The sequence below is a fragment of the Astatotilapia calliptera genome, chromosome 8, assembly GCF_964374335.1.
Source record: "Astatotilapia calliptera chromosome 8, fAstCal68.1, whole genome shotgun sequence".
NCBI classification, from domain to species: domain Eukaryota; kingdom Metazoa; phylum Chordata; class Actinopteri; order Cichliformes; family Cichlidae; genus Astatotilapia; species Astatotilapia calliptera.
The window spans coordinates 24672022-24693490 of record NC_137429.1 but is presented as its reverse complement, the minus strand read 5'-3'; the positions used below and the strand labels follow the sequence as shown (position 1 = coordinate 24693490).

Genomic DNA, 21469 nt, shown 5'->3' with positions numbered 1-21469 from the left:
GATTAGTTCTCCATGCTGCTGTCCTTTGTGTGTTTTGCTCTCGGGTGTCGGTCTTGCGCTGAGGTTTTCTGGCTCAGGGAGGGCTGGAGGGTAAATGCTGCATCGTGTTTTGGTTACTGTGGTGAAGCCTGGTGCCATTAAGCACTTGACTGGCTATATTTCAGATTGTTCACTTTGGGGATAGCATTATTATATAAGGTTCATCATGCCATGTTTCTTAATTACTGAGGATCTGTTTTGCTATCTTGTCAACTGACTTAGAACAAACAAACAAAAAGATTAGGTGACTTAATCTAGCAGTCATTTCAATCAGTACACTTTGCCTTTTGCCAGCTGTGAATATCTAATTCTGTTGCTCTCATTCGCCGTCTTCTTCTCTTAGTCTCAGACGAGCTTCCTTCAAACATCGGAGCAGAGGTAGATTGTCTAAAGGGCATGACTCGCAAAACCACAGCGCCATCAGAGGAAAAAACCGCAGATGCAGCTGTTCAGATGGAACAGAGCAAAGGATATGTTTCTCTCACTCTCTTTCTCTCTTTTTTAAAGACAGGCCTCATTAAATGGAAGAAAGGCTGCTCGAGTCCAAAACCAAAGAGAGTCATGCCCCTCGAGAGCGTTCTGCTGCTAACCATAGCACTGGCACGGCGCAGTGTGGAAAACAAGTGAATCAAATGCAACCGCTGAACTGCAGCGAGTGTACAAAGACATAATATTACATGGTATTACGTGGGCTCAATAACAAGGGATTGGCTTTAGCAACAGCGACGCTGCTTCACTAAACAGTGGCGACACACTATATGACAGAGGCCTTTTCACCAGTGGTTAAAGTTACCAATCGGTAGGAGAACAGAGTCAGACAGCAGAGATCATGAAGTTAACATAATCACATCATTTTTAGCCATGCTAGTGGTGCGGTTTTACTAATGGTACTGTTGGTCCATCAGCCCACCACTATGCTGGCATGTAAAATATCTCAAAATTTGCTGGATTGCGATGAAAATTCATGGTTTTCACCAGCTGGGGGTTTGAAATGTCTTGAAATTTGATATAAAGACTCATCAAAGATTTCAAAATTCATGAACTATTGTGGCTTTTCATCGAGTGCCATCATCAGGTCAGTTTCTTTACATGCCTTATATCAGCAAATCTGTGTAAAACTAATGATAACTCCAGAAGCCTGCGCTATGCTTTGATGAGGGATAAATATAAAATGTTAGCATTGCTAACATACAAAACTAAAGTGGTCCACATGGTAAGAATTTCTTGCTAAAACCCAGATTGTTATCAACATGACAATATGCTAACATGCTTATGCTAGCATTTAGCTTAAAAATCCACTGCGCCAAAGTTCAACCTCACAGAGGTGCTAGCATTGCTATAGACCTTTAGCCTTGTTCTTGAGGATTCGCTGAAAATCTAAGTTGTTTCTGTAGAGAATGTAACAAAGTAGCAAATTTGAAGCGATGCCACACATCATTTATCAAACTTTATAAAAAGCAGATTTTAGCTGGTCAGTTTCATCACTTTCAATGATGACCAAAGCAGTAAAAGCAGGGGAATCCAATCCAAAAAACAACCATTAAACTGCTGCGTAGTGGTGGTTTGGGGGACAACCTCTATTTTTTTTTTCTTCAGACTCATCGTTCTTTGACTTCCCCATGAGGTCTTTCTACTTTTCATTTCTATTGTGAAAAACACTGAGATCAGATTTATTTGCTAATTACTTTTTTAAATAAATTTTCATCAACTTCGACTACTTGGCAAACTGATTTTTTGATTGATGATGCAGTTGGTTTATTTTGCTGTGAATCTAGACAGTAGTAAAATTGTAAAACTTTGAATCTGTACTGCCACTGTTGTGTATTTGTGGCTTGCTAAATAAGCTATGCACAGACCACTGATTAGGCTCCGTCCATCAAGTGCTGCAGCTGTTTTTTTAAGTCGAAAAAAACAAGAGTTGGGCAGTAATGCTAGTGATATTTTGCTCTGCATTGTTAAGAAGAAAAACATATCCTGTTTTTCCTTGCTTGTCTGACTTGCTGGAATGCAGTCAAACTCCTTTACACATTCATACAAGTATTTTTTTTCCCAAGCTTTAGTGCTTTCTATCTAATATTTACACACATTCACACTCCGATGAATGCATTGGAAAGCAGCTTGGAATTCAACATCTTACCCAAGAATACTTCAGCGTGCACACTGTAAAGACTAGTTCGTGTAACCAGAAAACATGTTTAAGCCATGCTTTCTTTTGGTGTTTTACTTGTCTGCGAAATCAAAAGTCAAATGCCAGTTGCCCTGGCATTCACAAATTCTCAACCATAAAGACCATACTCGATTTGTTTTGGGGGTTTCTTTTGTCTGAAAATCACTGGTAAAGACTTACATGAATAGATGACAACAGGAATAAACAACCTTGTCTGGGCGCTAACTTCAGTGCACCGCGGCATTGATTCTCTCAACTCTCCCTTAATGATTTTGTGCTTTCATGACAATTGTGGAGATTTATCCATAAATTTGCCACGCGTCTATATTAGAAGTCTGTTAAAAGCATATAATGAGCAGAAGCAGAAGCTGGGTTCACAGAGTCTGTTTTTGATGTGTTTGGGAAAAAACTGCAAAGGAACGTTTTTTTCTTTATTGATTATTATTTGTAAAATCTGGATCCCAAGGCAACCCCAATTGTAGATGTTGCTATGACAAAACATAAACCTTACATCATTTATTTGAGTAAGTTGCATTAACTTGAAGGACAAGCAGACATAAACAGAAAGACTTGGTATTGATTTGTACCACAAGTTAGAGGCCGAAGATTATTTTGTGAAACTTTGTGTTTTGGGTATGGCTTTATGGTTTGCATTGATAGACTTCTCAGTAATTTGTGTTTTTGAAAAGTAAACTCGTGTAATCTTTTGTTTTTCTTTTCTATTTTCAACATTACATCACTTGTTGTTTCAGAGGCTGATTCAAATTTACAGTGCGCACTGAACTGAACATAAAGCTTTGTGGTACAGAGGTGGATGCCGGAAAACCACGATCCACTAATAGTGTGAGTAGGAGGAGAGAGAGAAAGGAATGTAGTTAGCGTCTGTGCACACTCCATAACCAACAAGCAAGCAAACAGGCGTTGTGCTGTAAAAACGTTGCTACCTGAGTCTGCAGAATGCACACCTCATCGCCTCAGCCTGTAAATCACTTCTTAATTCATTTATGTCATATCTTATGGAGTATGCAGCACCTACAAACAGATGATGGCTGACTTTTTATTCTGAATGTGATTTACTATCACCAGGCTTTTGAGTAGTTTCATGTAAATTAATCCAGGTTGTGCAATTTGCTGTTTAGAGTATGTGAACAATCTTTGGGTTCAAATAATGTGACATCTAATCCTGTTTTCTCCAAATGAAACTTGGAAGGAAATCTAACGATTTAAAGAAAGTCTTAGCCAATGAACTTTCTTGTGGTGTTTGAATGTAAACAAAATGGTTTTTGGGAAACTGTAATTTTAGGACACTCAAACCCAACATTAGCTGGTATAATGTTAGCTCATAACCAACTGTTGCTTTTTAGCTGGCTTGTTGTCACCTGCCGACGAGCTGATGATAAAATATAAGTATGAAGCTTCATATCTGGAGTCTGAATATGCAGAGACAAATTAAAGTGTAAAGCATTAGATGTAAAACATGGCGCCATTAGACTCTAGAGCAGTGGCGATTTCTATGGAGTGATGGATTGCACTTCTCTTTGTGGCAATCCAGTAAATGAATCTGAGTTTTGCAGATGTCAGGAGAACGGTACTTGTCTGACTGCATTTCAACAACTGTAAATTTCGTGGAGTGGGTTTATGGTATGGTCTTGTTTTTCAGGAGTTGAGTTTGACCACTTAGTTCCATTAAAAGGAACTCTTAGTGTGTCAGCATACCAAGAAACAACTTCATTTTCAACAATGTGTGGGAACAATTTGGAGATGGCTCCTTTTTGTTCCAACATGATTGCACCAGTCAAAGCAAGGTCCATAAAGACATGAGTGAGTTTGGTGTGGAGGTACTTGATTGGCCTGCACAGAGTCCTAACCTCAACCTGACAGAACCCCTGTGGGATGAATTAGAGCAGAGATTGCAACCCAAGCCTTCTAGTCCAATATCAGTGTCTAACCTCACAAATGTGCTTCTGGAAGAATGGCCAAAAATTCCCATAAACACACTCTGAAACCTTGTGGACAGCCTTCTCAGAAGAGTTGCAGCTGTTATAGCTTCAAAGGGTGGGCCAACATGATATTAAAGCCTATGAATCCATAGGAATGGTAAGGAGGGGATGTCACTCAAGTTCATATGCAGAAATAAGGCAAACAAGTGAATACTTTTGGCAATATAGTGTACTTAAAACACAGCATACTGTTCACCTATTTTGGCCACTATATTCAAGATGGTGGGGCAATGTGGCGGCTTTGACAAACCACCACCCACTCCTATGTATTTTTAATAGAATCATTTGTTGGAAGATGTAGTTACACATTAATCAATGTAAATTTATGAGTGCAACATTTTTTCTTTCTATCAACCAACCTCAAGAAATGGCTGAATGTACTATTTAATATGGGGGGGGGGGGGGGGGGTAAGAAAACAAGTCCACAATGAATTCAACTGGCCTTTCTTCACAAGAAATGACAGGGCTCTGAAAAGTTTGACTGATCTTGCCGAGCCTCTGTTCCTTTATCAGTCCAAATGTTGTTTCCACATAATTTCCACCAGATCTCAAGCAGTGAATGTAACTTCCACCTTGCTTTCCTCCATTTTTTATGTTACTCCTCATTTCACAAATATGACAGAGCAAAGAAAATGATGTACTGCAGCTGGCGATTTCCTTTTCTGACAGATGTCAAGTCCTCTCCGTGCGTGTGGTTGGAATACCTCAGTCATGCTGAACCACCACTCACCCCTCGCCCCCACCCTCCTGCACAGACGGAGATCAGATCCTCTCAGATAACATCAGAATGGATGGTTAGCACAGGCTGTTTGGCTTCCCTTGCAAACAGAGGATCAGGTTTACATGTGGACTTTCAGTTGCACGTCTCCCTCGACGGGTTTGTTTGGTCAGTGTGGCGCCCCATGTGAATACCTGGGAAATGATAGCACGCACCTACTACACAACGGCACAGCCACACTCTAAAGTTAAAGCACCAGAAAGAGAGGAAAAAGCATAATGGTGCCTTTAATAAAAAACATTTTTTGGGTGTCATGGCAACTGCCTTAGTCAGGGAAGGAAATTCAAACCACATATTTTTACCATTCATTACGTAAAGATGGCAGATATTTGTCTTGTCCCACATTCAGCTGCAAAATGATATGGTATCAGTACATTGGAGAGCATGAAAGACTCAGAAACCTCAGTGATGCTGCTGTGAAGCACAACCTCAAACAGATGGATCAATTTTGGATTACTTTTCCATAGAAAATTACAGCACAGGATTAGCCTTATACACAGATAGCAGTGATTACATAAATTCAGCTGAATGACTGAGAGTTTTTGGGTTAGGCCACATTACACCTCCACACTGACTGAAAAAACACATGCCAAAATTTGTCAGTTGCACAGTACTTAATTAAAGCGACTGTGAGAATGTGGTGCAAACGCCTGTGCTAGTCTAGCAAAGTCACATATCAGGCTTCACCTTTGTTCAGCTGTGAATTCACACGTCAGCCAACACAAACACTGATGCACTGTGTCTGGGAATTGGGAAGTCATCATTTTACCGGTGCGTCATCATTCAGCCAGAATTCAAACTGCAGCATTTCTCTCGCACACTGCGCCACTGATCAAGATTCAGGACTTCATCACAGAAGAATGAAATAAAGTCCAAAATGAGAGCTTTTAGTCAAGGAGAGCCTGGGGCTGGGCATGTGATATCACCTACTGTGACAAGTAATTTGGGTTGGAAGGAGACTGAAAATAACAAGGCAAAAGGAGAACTTACTATAAATACAGGGAGACTTAGTAGGAAAAAAAATAATAGAAACTTGGCTGGAATGCTGACTATGTCAGACAATATGGCAAATAATGAAAAGAATATTGGCAACTAAATGAAGAACAACAGGGGTGTGTTTACTGCAAAAGACTGATCAGGTGGTTATTTATAGCGGGTACATGACGTTATCTGGAAAACACAAGAAGAACACAAAAGGAGAAAACAAAACAAACTAAATGCATGCAAGAGTATTTTCAAAATAAAACAAAGATTCTTCATAGAAAAGCATGACAACAGCACAAAGGAACAGCCCCCAGGTGTCCCTGCAAAACATGGAACTACATGGAATCTGTCCACATGGAACTGGGAGAATAAAGGGGGTTTGGAAGAGGGGCCACAGACAACTTCAAGCAAATAAGATGGAGATCTGGCAGAGGGCTAAGGAACTTGGAAACCTTAGATGTGCTCCAGTGTAGTCCTAGAACATCTGAACAGTACATGACTGGAAGCAGATGACATATCCATCATGCTGTTTGGTTGACAAGTTGCTTCAGCTCTTTGTCTGTTATAACCTCACTCTTCTCCGTAGCTATAGCTGATCAACCTGCACCAGCAAGAGTGGGCCACTGACTGATTGTGCCACCAATTATGTATTTCCACCCGTCAGCGAAAACAGCGGTGCTCATGAAAATCCAAGTGCACGCGATATTTTTTTTCCATCTTTATTTATTTTATTTAACCATAGAATAAAACTGCACTAGGCTGACGCTGGCAGCAGTAACTTAGCTATTACCAAAACTTACTGTATTATACTACCTCTAAAAATTCACATGCAAACACACGCAAGACATTTTTTTACATAACACAAGTTTTCACCATAAATCATTCAACATTACAGTTGTAATGCTGATATTGGACACATCTGAAGTGCCATGTGTGAAGCATTTGGGCTTTATACTTTTAATAATCTCAACACTGACCAAAATGTGTTTTCATCCCCACCTCAGATATAAAAGAGGCAGCTTGCATCATTGCACAGAAGTAGTGACACCATGGGGACCATGGAATTATGAAAACAAACGACTGTTTGCACCTTCGTAGACCATGTACAACACACTTGCGTCATCCATTCATTAATGAAATGCAGTAGCAACAGTATTTGGAAAAGAGACACGCTGCAGTGTTCAAGCCCCATGCCATACAGGTGAAAATTTGCCAGTAAAAGATATGAGCTCTCATTAAGTTTAACAGGGCAACAACCCCCTATTGAGGGTCCCACCCCTACAACAGTAAGGGTGGGATTTTACTGGCTTGTTAATGTGACTGACAGCTCAGCAGCATTGGTCTGTTTGTCTGTTATGGTGCAACGGCTTCCATACTTCATAAAGGAATGACGACAGTTGTTCAGTAGTGCCAGTTGGTTACTGGCTGCAGATATTACAGCATACCAGTTTGTGCCAGCCAGTTGGTTATAAGCTCTGTGGTCATTAGGCACACATGGCTCACTCTCTCCCCTCTATCATCCACCATGCTTGTTAACTAGTGATGAAAAGAAACCAACCGGCCGTCATCACATAGACAAAGAGCTAATGAAGTTATATGCAGGGCATGCGGCCAAGCCAAAACTCTAATCATTTTTTCCGCCACAATAATCTTTTCTCAACAACATATTTATTGGGAACTTCACAGTAAAACTGCTTCTGTCCCACGACCATGGCTGTAGTTCTCCTCTGTAGTCCTGACACAGAAAGAATTTGATGAAATGTACATGAAGAATGCTTGTGCTGTCCGACTAATACTTATAGAGTATGATTTTACAGTTTTTGATCAGTACCAACAAATCAAACTGATAGCACACCTTGTTCTATTCAAAGAATTATTAACAATCATTTATGTCATTGGCATGTAAGTGAAAACAAATCCACACAGAATGTATGAGATAGTAAAGGCAACTCATAATTTCTAATAGAAAACAGTAGCAGTGTAGCTTTTTAGTGTTAGCTGGTAGCTGCACCCTCTCTGTTCCTTTCTCTTCAAGCATCAACTTTGACAATAGTCAGTGTGTGGTTTAAGGTTTGCCATAGGCTTCAGTCACACACACCTGGAGGCTGATTGGTGAGCCCCTGACAACCTCCAGGCTTTAGGAAAAACTGTATTCCCAGACTAGTTTGTAAGTGGTTACTAGGTTGTTGACATCAGTCAGGTGAAATCGGTCACAAAACGGGTGCTTCACCAAATTGCTTTGGTTGCTAGCAGATAGCTGCTGTTGCTCATAGTTTGAAGAGAAGACTCTGTCTGCAGATACTCACTATTTTCTCTCTGTGCTGTAGTGAAACTTGGAAAAAAATATGTGACGCAAATTTGAAACTGAGACAGTCACCTTCAAAGTAAAGGTTTTGCCTTACTGCTGGCGACTGCAGCAATCTGCTGCCAAGCAAAGAAGTCAAAAGGAGGTTTTGAGTGCAGCATCATAGACGTCTCTCCAATCAATTTCAACTGACAGAAACCTCTAGCAACCACTCACCAACCAGTTGCAGACACTTTTCCTTAGTAGCTAGGGGGTCACTGACCAGTCTGCATGATTGGGACTTTAGAAATCCATTTTGCAGTGGCTGCCAGCAACCTCCACCAGCTGCTTGCAACCATATTTTGCCCTCGTAATGGTTACCAACTGGTCTCCAGGCCTGTGTTACTGGGGCCATGAAAAAATGTAGACAGTGATGTGGATGCTGTACCAGTCCATTGCAGTGAAGGCAGAGCTGAGAGTAAAAGGAAAGATGTTGATTTACCAGTCGATCTAAGTCTCTACCTTCAGCTGTGGTCTCGTATTGACCTAAAGAATAGATTGTGGATACAAGAAGCAGAAATGTATTTTCTGCAACTGGTGGTTGGACTGGACTCTCCCTTAGAAATAGGATGATGGGTACACTAATTTGGGAGGGGCTCAGAGTAGATTTGCTGCTCCTCCATATCAAAAGGAGTGAGCTAAAGTGGATCAGGAATCTGACACCGTAGCGATTGGATTTCTTGGCTGATGTGGTAACACCTCAGTGTTCTCCAAGATGAGCTGGATGGATGGATGAATGCACGGGTGGATGGCTGGATTTTTAAGGTGTTCCTAAAAAAAATTAATGTGTCAATGTGTTGATAATCATTGCACATCCCAGAACTGGGCTCTCAGTCAACTCAACTTAAACAGTTTCTAGTGATTCTTAAAGGCTGAAAAAAATGAATTATACAACATTTTCACTGAATATAAGTAGGAGGATTGTATGGGAATTATATTTGTTTATTTCTGATCCAGCAAACATCAATAGGCTTTCAATAACTAATTAACTGCTTGAAAGTGGTAGCAGAACAAAAAATGAGTGGTTCACTTCAAAAACACGATTATCCTATATGGCATGGAAATCTATCCATCAGTGGAGATACCCTTCTCCAGATACAGTCAGAGCAGCCAAACACTAACCTATAGAAGAGCTGTAGATACATAAAATGAAAGGTCATTGCATGTGCATCATGCTTGCTTTGGCATAGGTAAAACTCAATCAAACTTTCTCACAAAAGATATTCTAAAACTTCACATGTGATAATGATGAATGATGGCTGAACTCCATTTAGCTACTTTAGTTTCAGGGACTTTGTACTGTGTATACTGGCTCGTCGTCATGGATTTTTAGGGCACTCAGATAGAGAAGAGTGCTCATTAATGCTATTAGCAACGCTTTTCGTCTTTTCATAAGTCAACATGTCTGCCAAGCAAAGGATTACTAGATGGTGTTGAGCAAAGGAACAAAAAAGAAGAAAAATTTTTGCACTGGAAATTAAATTACTAGTGTTGACCCCCAAAGTTAAACGCACAATAATATTCAAATTTCCAGGAAAAAAGTAAGACTAAACATTAAAATGTTTACGAAGAGAGAGAGAGAGAGAGAGAGAGAGAGAGAGAGAGAGAGAGACCCTTTTATTCGATTTCATTCATCACTGCTTTCCATTCTGGTGTCTTTTCTGCCCTTACTGTGGATTTTACGTTGTATGATTGCTGAACGCTGGTGCAAAACATCTCTAAACCCAAACTCTTTGACACAGGTAGACAAATAACACTTGATATTTACAACACAGTAAAAATCTTCCAACTCCAGCCCTTACAGCTGCTAGAAATCTAAAAGTAGTATCGCAAATCAGTTTGGTAAATTAAATGTCAATGTATTGAACCATTTTTCCATTAGCTTTACTGATTAAGAAAATGATATCTTGGTCCTGTATGCCTGTCTCTCTGTAGATATTAGTATTATGTGTACAGACTGCATCCAGCCAAGTATAAAGAAAGAAGCCTGGCTCAGACAGAGCCTGGGGACAGATTTATACAGAGGAGATTTGGATGATTACACACCATGAAAGTTCTCAGTGATTGAGATTGGAAAATCGCATCGGCCAGTAAATCAACTACAGTAGCCAGTGTTTAAAATCTGGAAATTGCAGCGCATTGTAATATAAAGTAATCTTCTCCTAATGGTAAAAGCAAGGAGAGTCGTCCAGATGTTCATTTTCTCTCACTGTAAACTACAATACTGAGTAGTGTTTCTCATTCTCCTAATGGATCCTTCAACATGAATCAAGTCTAAACACATGTTTCATTGAGATGTACTTTTTACCCTTGCACTTTCTGCTGATAGTGTGTTATTATATCCTGTGCTGATATAGTGACCCAGAGATATTTGCAGATATTTGTATAATTAAAAATTATAAGAACTGACAAAGGGCATCTGCAGGTAAAGTTCTTCTATTCTTATGTGAGGGTGGAAAAACAGGAGCTACGGATGCAACTAAGTGACTGCTTTAAACAAACATCAATATTTGCAAACTTAAAAAAATTTATTGCTTACAATTAATGTAATTTAATTACATTAAAGGGTGAATGGTACAATGTGACTGGATGGCCAGTCCATCACAGAATGGATGGAACTAGCTTGATGCAAATCAACTGCAAGGTTCATTTTTAGCCTATTTCACTAATAATTGTCCTAACCTGTCACCATCTGGTTTATGCCTTTAATAGATTTGTCTGCCTCAGAGGAAAGACCGCATAGAGCAGCGGTCCCCAATCCCCAGGCTACGGACCGACACTCATTTGGTACCGGGCCGCGAGAGTTGAGGCTCTGGTGTGAAATGGATCCCTGTACCTTGGTGTCCTTGAATAGTGAGTTTTTCAACATAAGATTTTAAAAGATTGCATTTTAACTCAAACTGGGTTCTTTTGACAATCCTAACAAGGAGTTGTAGCACATTAAATCTTAATAGAACAATGGGGAAATACATAAAGTAAATAGTAAGTTAAAAAAAAGAGATAAGAATGGGCACAGACAGGACTGTCCTGTCATCCACCGACCTGTCAAAGTGGACTCTTTCGCATGAAAATGTTCCCGTATGCCAGATCAGAAAGATTACATGGGTTATTTCAAGTGGTAGGAACAAAAGACCAATGTGATTATTTAGCTGGAGGAGTTTTTGTGCTGAAAGTAGATGATGGAGGATGACATTTAAAAAATGACTCATGTCCAGATGAGAATGGAGCATTGATAATGGGAAAAAAGCACAAGGGGCAGGACTGAAGCTGCATGGAAATTCTCCACGATTCCCTTGATTTTTTTTTTTTTGTTCTCCTTACATTGACGCCAAAGTTTGTGTGACTAATTTAAGAAGATTATCAGTAAGCATAAAACCAGAAATATGGCCATTAATTCAGATCTGAAACCAGGTAAACTCATAACAGCCTGGTGGGATTCCAGTTCTTGAAGGAAATAAAAGGGTCGAGACACACACACGGACAGGCACCATGCTCTCTCAGGTATGCTCCAGGCTGCTGGAGAGATGTAGATCGATGGCCAGGTAAGAGGAGAACTGGATGGATGACTGGATATTAGCTTTTTTGGAAGTCAAGTAATGAAATTATCATACTTTATGCACCTTCACATTCAATCTTCAAGACTCTTTCTTGTCATTATGCAATCACAATAAAATTATGGCAATGCTCCCTTACCTGGTGAGTAAAATTTAAATAACAGATAAGTATACTGTAATAAATATAAATCCAAAATACATGTATTCAAAATTATATAATTTCCTCAGTAAGACTGGACTTAAAAATTAGCGTAAAATGTAATAACATGAGTAATTGAAAGTACTGAAAGAAGGCTACTTTGTCTGAATGTGCAGAAATATGAGTTGTTTTGGATTTAAGGACTCATTAAGTTCCACATTTAAATGCATTTTTCAGCTGCATTTGAGATGCCCATTGATTGGAAATAAGCAAATCAGCATGTTACCTTTTCTGCATGAGCTGTATTTATCATTACATATTCTTCCTCAGTCTATATAAACACTGCTGCATCATGCCAACTTGATAATGGCTCTGTATAATTTCACAGTGTTTGGTATCTTTATCTCAGCTTACACCAGGTTTGCTGGCGGCTGCCAGATAATGTGGGATAGATGCGTTCGTTCTCTGATTAAACCCTTACTTGAGCCATTATCTGAACTCTGTATTTACTAATATTCGATCAGACTCTCCTTTCCACGTTTACAGTCTCAGTGATTCCTTCCTGTGTGTCTGTCTCTGTAAAGAGGAGGATTGTTTTCTCTGTGTGCTGGTTTGACGCCAACTGGCAGACAGCAATGCAGACCAGTGCGGTGCTGATCCTCACGAGCTCTAACTGATCCCAGATGACCTGAGCAATCCACCTGTGCAGTACGTGTATGAATGCTTGTGGAACGGTGCAAGTGTAATCAGTTGTACTACTCATTTTCATTTTATTCTGAGCATCTTTGTACTTTATGAATCTTCCTTACTACATAGCTCCAGGTTTAGTTGCATGGTTGCTTTCATGTCCCCATCAACAAACAAGCCAAAAGACACTTAATGTAAAGAGGGGGGAAAAAGTTGTAGTGCTTTGTGTTCCCGTTTGCTGTAGCTGGCATTAACAAAGTACAAGCCAGAAGCAAATAACATCCCATGTGTTCTCTGCCACAAAAAAAAAACATCGTTCAGGAATCCTTGTAACAAAAAACTTTGTACACAGACAAATAAACTTTTGGATACTTACTAAAACAATATATGAGTAAAGCATATATATGATTCACTACATGAAGTAGGCCACATCTGACGCAAGTCTTTTATAAGTTTTTCTATTTCTTTTCCATATGGGTTCCTTTGACTTCTTTTTCATTTTGTTCCCCCTTCACTCACCTTTTACCTCTTAGTGCCACTGTCGCCACAGGTACCACATGAGGATGTCTGCCAGACAGTTGTTGTCGATCCTGTCTGTGACTCGTGCAGAAAGTTTCAGTGTCATGAAGTGCCACTCAAGTACACAAGGAAAGGAAACAGAATTTTTTAAGCACGCACCATGAAATTATTTTATTATTTTTCCATAGCAGGATGTCTTTGTCACCTTCAATGCCCAGTGAAAACAAAAGTTTTCAAAAATGTACAAAAGTGCACACAAAGGAAGGCAAAAGATTTTTACATCAGAAATCATTCTCGCCACTTTAAATGCACTTCTCTTTGTCAATCAGAACTTTAGACCTCTCACTTTGCAGAACACTGCAGGATTGCATCAGTATTTTCATGTTATCATATTACTTCAAACTTTTTTGTGTATGACAGTGCAAGGCCAGTAACACTGTGAGTGGTAGCAGTGAAATTGCTCTTCAATTCAAAGCAAATATAAGCACATGTTCTCAGAAGAGGTTTAGATGCAATAAATAGAAAGGCACTGCTCAAAAATGGCAGAAAGTGTTGCTGGGTGAAATCAGGTCGATTTCCTTGTGATCGAGTGTGATTTCTACAGTCGCTGAGTTGTCTACAAACTGCCATGTGGTACTAAAAGTTGAAAAACTTTCTTTCTTTATTTCTCAGTGAGTAATTGGCAAACTGCAAACAGGCTGGCTACTTACATACAAACTACAGGCAAACACAGCACTCTGTTAGGGGCAAAACAAAAGGAAGGTTGCCTCTTGCAAACTCTTTTTGACCTCTTTGTGACCACTTTTACTTTGCGGCAATCTGGTACATAGACATTCTTCCCCATCAAGTAATGGTTACCAGTGGATCCAAGGCCTGCGAGACTGGTGCATTTACAAATGATTTTACAGTGAGTGCCAACCTCCAGCAACAACTTACAACAGGATAAGAAATATGTATCTTTCCCTAGTGACTGGTGGTTGGCAGCTGGTTGCAAAATGGTCTCTAGCCCTGTGTGACAGAGGCCTTAAACATGTTAATCTGTACCTTCAAAATCATAACTCTAAGAGGAGACAAATAAACACATCAACAAAGGTTGCAGGTGCCCTATGTCAGGGGTATCCAACTCGAGGCCTCAAGGGCCGCTGTCCTGCAGGTTTTAGATATCACCCTGGGTCAACACACCTAAATCAAATGATTACCAGGCCTCTGGAGAACATCAAGACATGTTAAGGAGCTAATTTAGCCATTTAAATCAGCTGTGTTGGATCAAGGACACATCTAAAACCTTCAGGACACCGGTCCTTGAGGCCTGGAGTTGGACCTATGTACATATGGCCCTATGTAATCTATCTTTGATTAAGGAACTGGTTGGAGAGGAGTCAGGACTAAACTGAGGCAGCTTTCACTAACATTACTCAAATAGTGTGTTCACCTGCATGTAGGCAAACATTCCTCAAGGGGGATTTGATCATTGTGAAGATCTGTAAACATATTTTTATGTAACCATGAGACATAAAATTGAGCTGGTCAGACATGCACTTTCACCTGCAAAGATGGTCAACAATCTTGTGCTACTGAGAAAAACAGGGCAAGCCTTCACAATTATGAATGGAGAATATGGTTGAAGCCAAAACTCCACATTAAACCATAATGATACATGCTTTTTTTTTTCTTTTTGTAGCACTTTGGAAATATATGCCCCATCTGATGTGTATTTTTTAGTTTTGTACACACAAAACTAACTTTCTACACAACAGATCAGGTACAAAGTTGTGACATTTATCTGCTTCCTACATCTCTCCAGGAAAAGAGGAATGACTCATGCATCCCGTGTAGTCTCCTGTATCTCATCCTGATCGCCACAGACTGCAAACACAGCGTGAGGGTTGACTAGGCGGGTTCAATTACATCATCCACCTCACATTATAAAACGAGATGCCTGTGTCTGTTTACCAAGGTTGTGGGCTTTTTATAGTTTCTGTTTCTGATGAACCCTCATATGATATCATAGTCTCAGTCTTTTGAGCTAACAAAGTGATTGTGTGATTGTGTGTTTGTTGTCGTGATAGCATAGGTAACGCTGGGATATTTTGTGTGACATTAATTGCTCAGAATAACTGGGTTGGAAAATGTGGTGACTGTGAACAAGGTGAGCATATTTAAAAAGCATTTGGAAGCCAACATAGCGAAGGATCAAAGATTAATAGACCACACACTCACACTCATAAACGTGTCGATGGAAGTCTCATATTTGTAAGGACAAAGTTGCGGAGGACATTGTCCAACAGCCTTGGAGAGCAGGAGAGATTTTATGATAAAGTTAGTTTGAAATATAACCAAATGTAACAGACAGGAGCTTCTTTCAGCCAAGAACATGTTCTAATCGCACCTATAACTCTCATGAAGTGCACAGTGATTTACCCAGATTTGGCAGCAGAGCATCTTGTGGTAAGCACTGCTTTCCTGTGTTTTACTCCTAACGCTACTTTAAAGTTCCAGTTAGCCCTCATTTCTTTCGAAACAATTCCTTTAGTTTAAAAATAATCACTTCCAATTTGCAGAGCAACGTGACAGCATTTTAATTTAAGCTCCACCAAAATAAAAACATATTTTTACACTTTTTGCAAAAAGCTCAAAGATGCAATAAAAATATGATTTAACCTACAAGAGTAATCATGCCACTATAGAGAGCTTCTTTAAAAGTAAAAGAAACACGGCTTAAGTATAATAGAAGTAACAAAAACATACAAAATGCAGCTAAAACCTTCAGATCTCGCCAGACTGACTGAGGTAAGTATACTGTATATGGTAGCAACCACTGTGAGCCAAACATTTTTTATGATGTACAACAAAAGTATATATATATTGAAGAAGGACAGGAACTATGAGAAAGGACTTTTTAATAGTGGGAAGGAAAAAGCTCCCTTTTAACAGGAAGAAACCTCTGGAAGAACCAGGCCCAGGTAGGGGCGGGGGAGGGAGACAGGACAAAAAAACAACTGTGGAACAGCGTCAGAGATGAATAATAACTAATCAATAAAATACAAAGTGGAGCATAAACAAATAGAGAGTTTAAAGAGGTGAATGAAGAAGAAATGCTCAGTGCATCATGGGATGCCCCCTGCAGCCTAGACCTATTGCAGCACAACCAAGGGAGGATTCAGGGTGATCTGATCCAGCCATTGTGGTTTATGAAAAAGGAAAGTTTTAAGCCTAATTATTGTGGAGAGAGCATCTGATTCCAAACTGGGAGTAGAAGAAAGGCCTAAAGCTGAAGGCTCTGCCTCCCATTCTATTTTTAAGATCTACAAGAAAGCTCTATTGTTAGCCCTCTGTTGAGGTGATATGGTACTACAATATGAGGTCTCTAAGAAAATTTGGATTTGAAATTTGATTCTGGATTTAACAGGGATCAGTTAGGAGAAGCCAGTATACATATTCTCTTTCTTTCTAGTTACTGTAGCATTTTGGGTCAACTGAAGGATTTTCAGGGAGTTTTTAGGACAGCCTGAAGTAATAAATGCATGAACTGTTTTTTCAGCATCACTTTGACACTGAATGTTTCTAATTTTAGAAAAACTGCACAAATGCAGTAAAGCAGATAGATAGATAGATAGATAGATAGATAGATAGATAGATAGATAGATAGATAGATAGATAGATAGATAGATAGATAGATAGATAGATTTGTTTAATATGCACACACACAATCCTAAGATTTTTAGGGCTGAGTACAACTAGTTCAGTTGTATTTGAATTTAGAGATCATTAGACGTCATCCAGGTTTATGTGCCTTCAAGACATCCCTGCAGTTTACCTAATTGATGTGTGTCATCTGGCTTCATCTTGTGTCAGTGCTTACAATAACCACGTCACATGGACCTTGTATTCTACACCATATAACCTGGGCTATGTTTGTTCTAAATATATACATACATATGTAGATAGTTTTCAAAAATGTACAAAAGTGTACACAAAGGAATGCAAAAGACTGATATCTATATTTTTTTTTGTACTGGGCATTGAAGGTGACAAAGATATCCTGCTATGGAAAAATAATAAAATAATTTCATGGTCCGTGCTTAAAACAATTCTGTTTCCTTTCCTTGTGTACTTGAGTGGCACTTCATGACACTGAAACTTTCTGCACGAGTCACAGACAGGCTCGACATCCTCATGTGGTACCTGTGGCGACAGTGGCACTAAGAGGTAAAAGGTGAGTGAAGGGGGAACAAAATGAAAAATAAGTCAAATGAAGTTCACGTCTCATATTTTCTTTCATTTGCTCTGTCGCCACTCGTGACTTGAAGAATGCACTATTGAAGGTTGACAAATGATCCACCAGTGATTCTGTCAGTGATCAGAAATTTCCTGAAATATATGTACTGTATATCTTGTACCTGGAGTGAAGTAATACTGTCTGTCTGTCATACACTGCACAGTGTTAATTACCTCTTCGGTTGCAATACTAAATACATGTTGAGAGTATTTTGGGCACACACCGGCTCACTCCTTGGCGGCCGCTTATTGGGGCTCGCTCGGGCCACTTTGGAGGTGGGGTGCCCCCGGCCTCTCGGCCTGGGGCTCGGTCACTCAGGCACAGCTGGCTGCCGGCGGAGCTCACGGGCGCGTCACTGCAACTCCCCCTGGCTTCTGCTCCGCGGCTGCTGAATGAGCTCTCATCTGGGACTCTCCTTAGCTCTTACTGGGACAGTGGCGCGGCTGCCCCTCTGTGGGTCTTCCTTGGTCTCTTGTGTTCTGGGGGCCTCTGGATGTCTGGAGTTTTGATCTCCTCCATACCTGCTTGATACCATAGAGGACAGGGCTGTGGCTCCCCACACTCTCTAGCAGATCATTACATGGAGAAACCTTTGGAATGCAAGCATGCTGATCCACACAGGTATGCACACAGGTGTACACATGGGTATTCACAGATGCGGACTACAGCTTTCTTGGCTGCTGCCTCAAAGCACACTGTGCGCTGTCTATCTTGCGTGCTGCACAATATCGTTTATTATTTAGTAACTATTGATATCTATGACTAGCTAGTTTATTGTGATGGTGCTTTTTTTTTTTATTATTATGTTGCTCTTTGTTGTTTGCTGTCTCCCCTGTTTTTTTTGTTTTTCTTTCTCTCCATACAGGTGACCCAGGAGTTGTTTTTTTTTTTTTTTTTTTTTTTCTCTCTTCCCCCCCTTCTCACCGTCTCTTCTCCCCTTTGGTTTTCTTTCTTCCTCTCCCCCTCTTTCTTTCATTCTTTCCCCCTGTCCTAGCATCCCCAGGCTTCTACCTTTCTACCTTTAAAACCCGGAGAGCAGCCAAATGGCTGGTAGGCTTTTAGCTAAGCTTTAGCTTCAGGCAAGTGGAAGCTAAATTGGCTAGTCATTCATATGTAAATTGGGTTGTTACCTGGGAATTCTGGAGGGAGGGGAGTGGGGGTGTGTGGATGAGGGGGTGGGGGAGCTGCTAAAAGCGGTGAGCTTCCTTTTGTGTTTCATCTTGATGCATTCTCAATCATCCAGGGAAACAAATCTCCAAAAGTCACCAACTTGGAGTGTTTCAGTTTGCCATCTTAGGGAGAAATCAACACACATGGGTGTATGTCCTTTGTTGCTGAGATTTATTGATAAAAACAGTACAAAAAATCAACCATTTGTACACATTTTTACAAATAATTATAAAAAGTGAGTGAGTACATTTCAACATTTTCAGCAATCACTCACAATCCTGGCACTGCCATGGTATCTGTAGTCTGCATTTACCTTGGCTTGGCTTTGATGACAAGTCCACCCGCAGTGATCGAGCAAAGACTGATAAGTTCGCTGCAATTTCCAGTTTGTGGGGATCATTTGTCACCAACTGCATCACGTGCTACAACCCTGGTCTACATATCACCGTTGATGAACAGCTTTTCCCATCAAAGACTCGGTGCAGTTTCCTGCAGTATATTGCAAGTAAGCCGGACAAGTTTGGGATCAAGTTTTGGGTGGCTTGCGACCTAAAATCCAAGTACATTTGCAATGTCTTCCCATATCTTGGCAAGGACCCCAGTCGTCCCACTGGGGAGAGACTTTCTGAAAATGTAGTAATGAGGCTGATGGAACCATTCCTAGACAAGGGCAGAAATGTTACCACGGACAATTTTTTCACATCGCTTTCACTTGCGCAAAAACTTCTTAGACGGAAAACCACCATCCTCGGCACAGTCAACAAGATTCGCAGGGAAATTCCTCAATCCACTAGACAGACAGATCGCAATGAATTCACCACTCAGGTATGTTGCAGGTCTTTTGTGGTTCTATGTTTATGTGTTTCATTGTGTGTAAAAGTGCTATGGAAATAACAATTTATCTTATTTCTTAGGTGTTTTCAACCTCTGCTGCCACGCTGACGGCGTATGCGGCCAAACGGAAGAAGACAGTCTATATTCTTAGCAGCATGCACGGCGTGGTTCAGACTGATAACACTACCAAAAGGAAGCCAAACACTGTCACCCTTTACAACAAAACAAAGTGTGGCGTGGATGTGATGGACCAGATGGTTCGGGAGTACACTGTCCGCAGAGGAACACGGCGCTGGCCAGTTGCCGTGTTTTATAACATGATTGACATGGCAGCACTGAATGCACATGTGCTGTATCAAGCATGCTCCGGGACGAAGGAAAGACGGGTGGACTTCCTGGTGGAGCTTGCAAGGGAGTTAGCTCACTCTCATGTAGCTGCGAAGAAGGCAAGAAAAGAACAGTTGCCTTTGACACAACCCTCCACACCGAGCCCTGGAAAAAGAGCCATGTGTCAGGTCAAACACAATTGCAAGAACAATCATGCCACTGTGCGATGTGTTCACTGCAACAGATACACATGTGGTAAATGCAGACTACAGATACCATGGCAGTGCCAGGATTGTGAGTGATTGCTGAAAATGTTGAAATGTACTCACTCACTTTTTATAATTATTTGTAAAAATGTGTACAAATGGTTGATTTTTTGTACTGTTTTTATCAATAAATCTCAGCAACAAAGGACATACACCCATGTGTGTTGATTTCTCCCTAAGATGGCAAACTGAAACACTCCAAGTTGGTGACTTTTGGAGATTTGTTTCCCTGGATGATTGAGAATGCATCAAGATGAAACACAAAAGGAAGCTCACCGCTTTTAGCAGCTCCCCCACCCCCTCATCCACACACCCCCACTCCCCTCCCTCCAGAATTCCCAGGTAACAACCTAATATACATATGAATGACTAGCCAATTTAGCTTCCACTTGCCTGAAGCTAAAGCTTAGCTAAAAGCCTACCAGCCATTTGGCTGCTCTCCGGGTTTTAAAGGTAGAAAAGCCAAATGGCTGGGCTCTGGGCCTTCCTAGTGTTAAAAAAAAAAAAAAGGATGACAAAGGATGAACTGAAGCTCCGCCATCACGTGATGTCACATGCTGCTGTTTCTGATGTCACTTCCAAAAGAGAAAAAAAAAAAAAAAAAAAAGGAGAGTATTTTGGGCAAATTCTGTTGCGTGCTATGACAACGCTTTTTAGTGGAGAATTCTGAATTAATTTATATTGTTATTGCTTCTGGCAAAACATTACCACACATCCACAAGGAAAGAATTGTTAGACCTATTAAATGAGGACTTCAGATGTTTTTACGATTTTCTTTTAGATAGGCCCTGGTATTTATACACAAGGACAGAATTATTAGCCCTGCTATTAAAATAGATTTTTTTATGTGTTTCTCTAAGTGTGATTAAACAGGGTGAGTACTTTAAACTGAGCTTTTCCAAACATCTTAGTTTTATTTTGGATGCTTACTTTAGTTTACTCTTAAAAAACAAAAACATACCAGGGTAAAAATTATTAGCCCCTCTCATACTAATAGTCAGGTGTGCATCATTTTGCTGGATAACAACCTGCAGTCCTTCGTTGTAGTTGTCAACAAGTTGCACGCACGTCTCCCAAGAAATTCCAGACGATTCTCTCAAAATCCTCCAGATTTGATGGACTTCTCACATTGACTTTGGTCTTTAGTTCAGCCCACAAATTTTCAGTGGGATTCAAATCAGGGCTTTGCAGAGGCCAGTGAGTAACATTCATTTTAATCTTCTGGAGGCAGTTCTACACCAGCAGTAACGTATGTTTTAGGTTGTTGTTCTGCTGGAAAACAAAGCAAAGAACCGGTTATGCTGTTGATTGCTTTATTTCTTCCTTCTTTCTTCATGATTCCTTCCACCTTGGTGACATTCCCACTTCCAGACACACTGAAG

The 21469-nt window shown here is 40.3% G+C and overlaps 1 long non-coding RNA gene across 1 annotated transcript; it reads left to right on the top strand.

Annotated features, from left to right (window-relative positions):
* Positions 1 to 18988: 18988 nt before the first annotated feature.
* On the top strand, positions 18989 to 20239 carry LOC145430458 (uncharacterized). Its single transcript, XR_013911035.1, has 2 exons — positions 18989 to 19485; positions 19575 to 20239. It is a non-coding gene; the product is annotated as an uncharacterized LOC145430458 (long non-coding RNA).
* The last annotated feature ends 1230 nt before the right edge of the window (positions 20240 to 21469 follow it).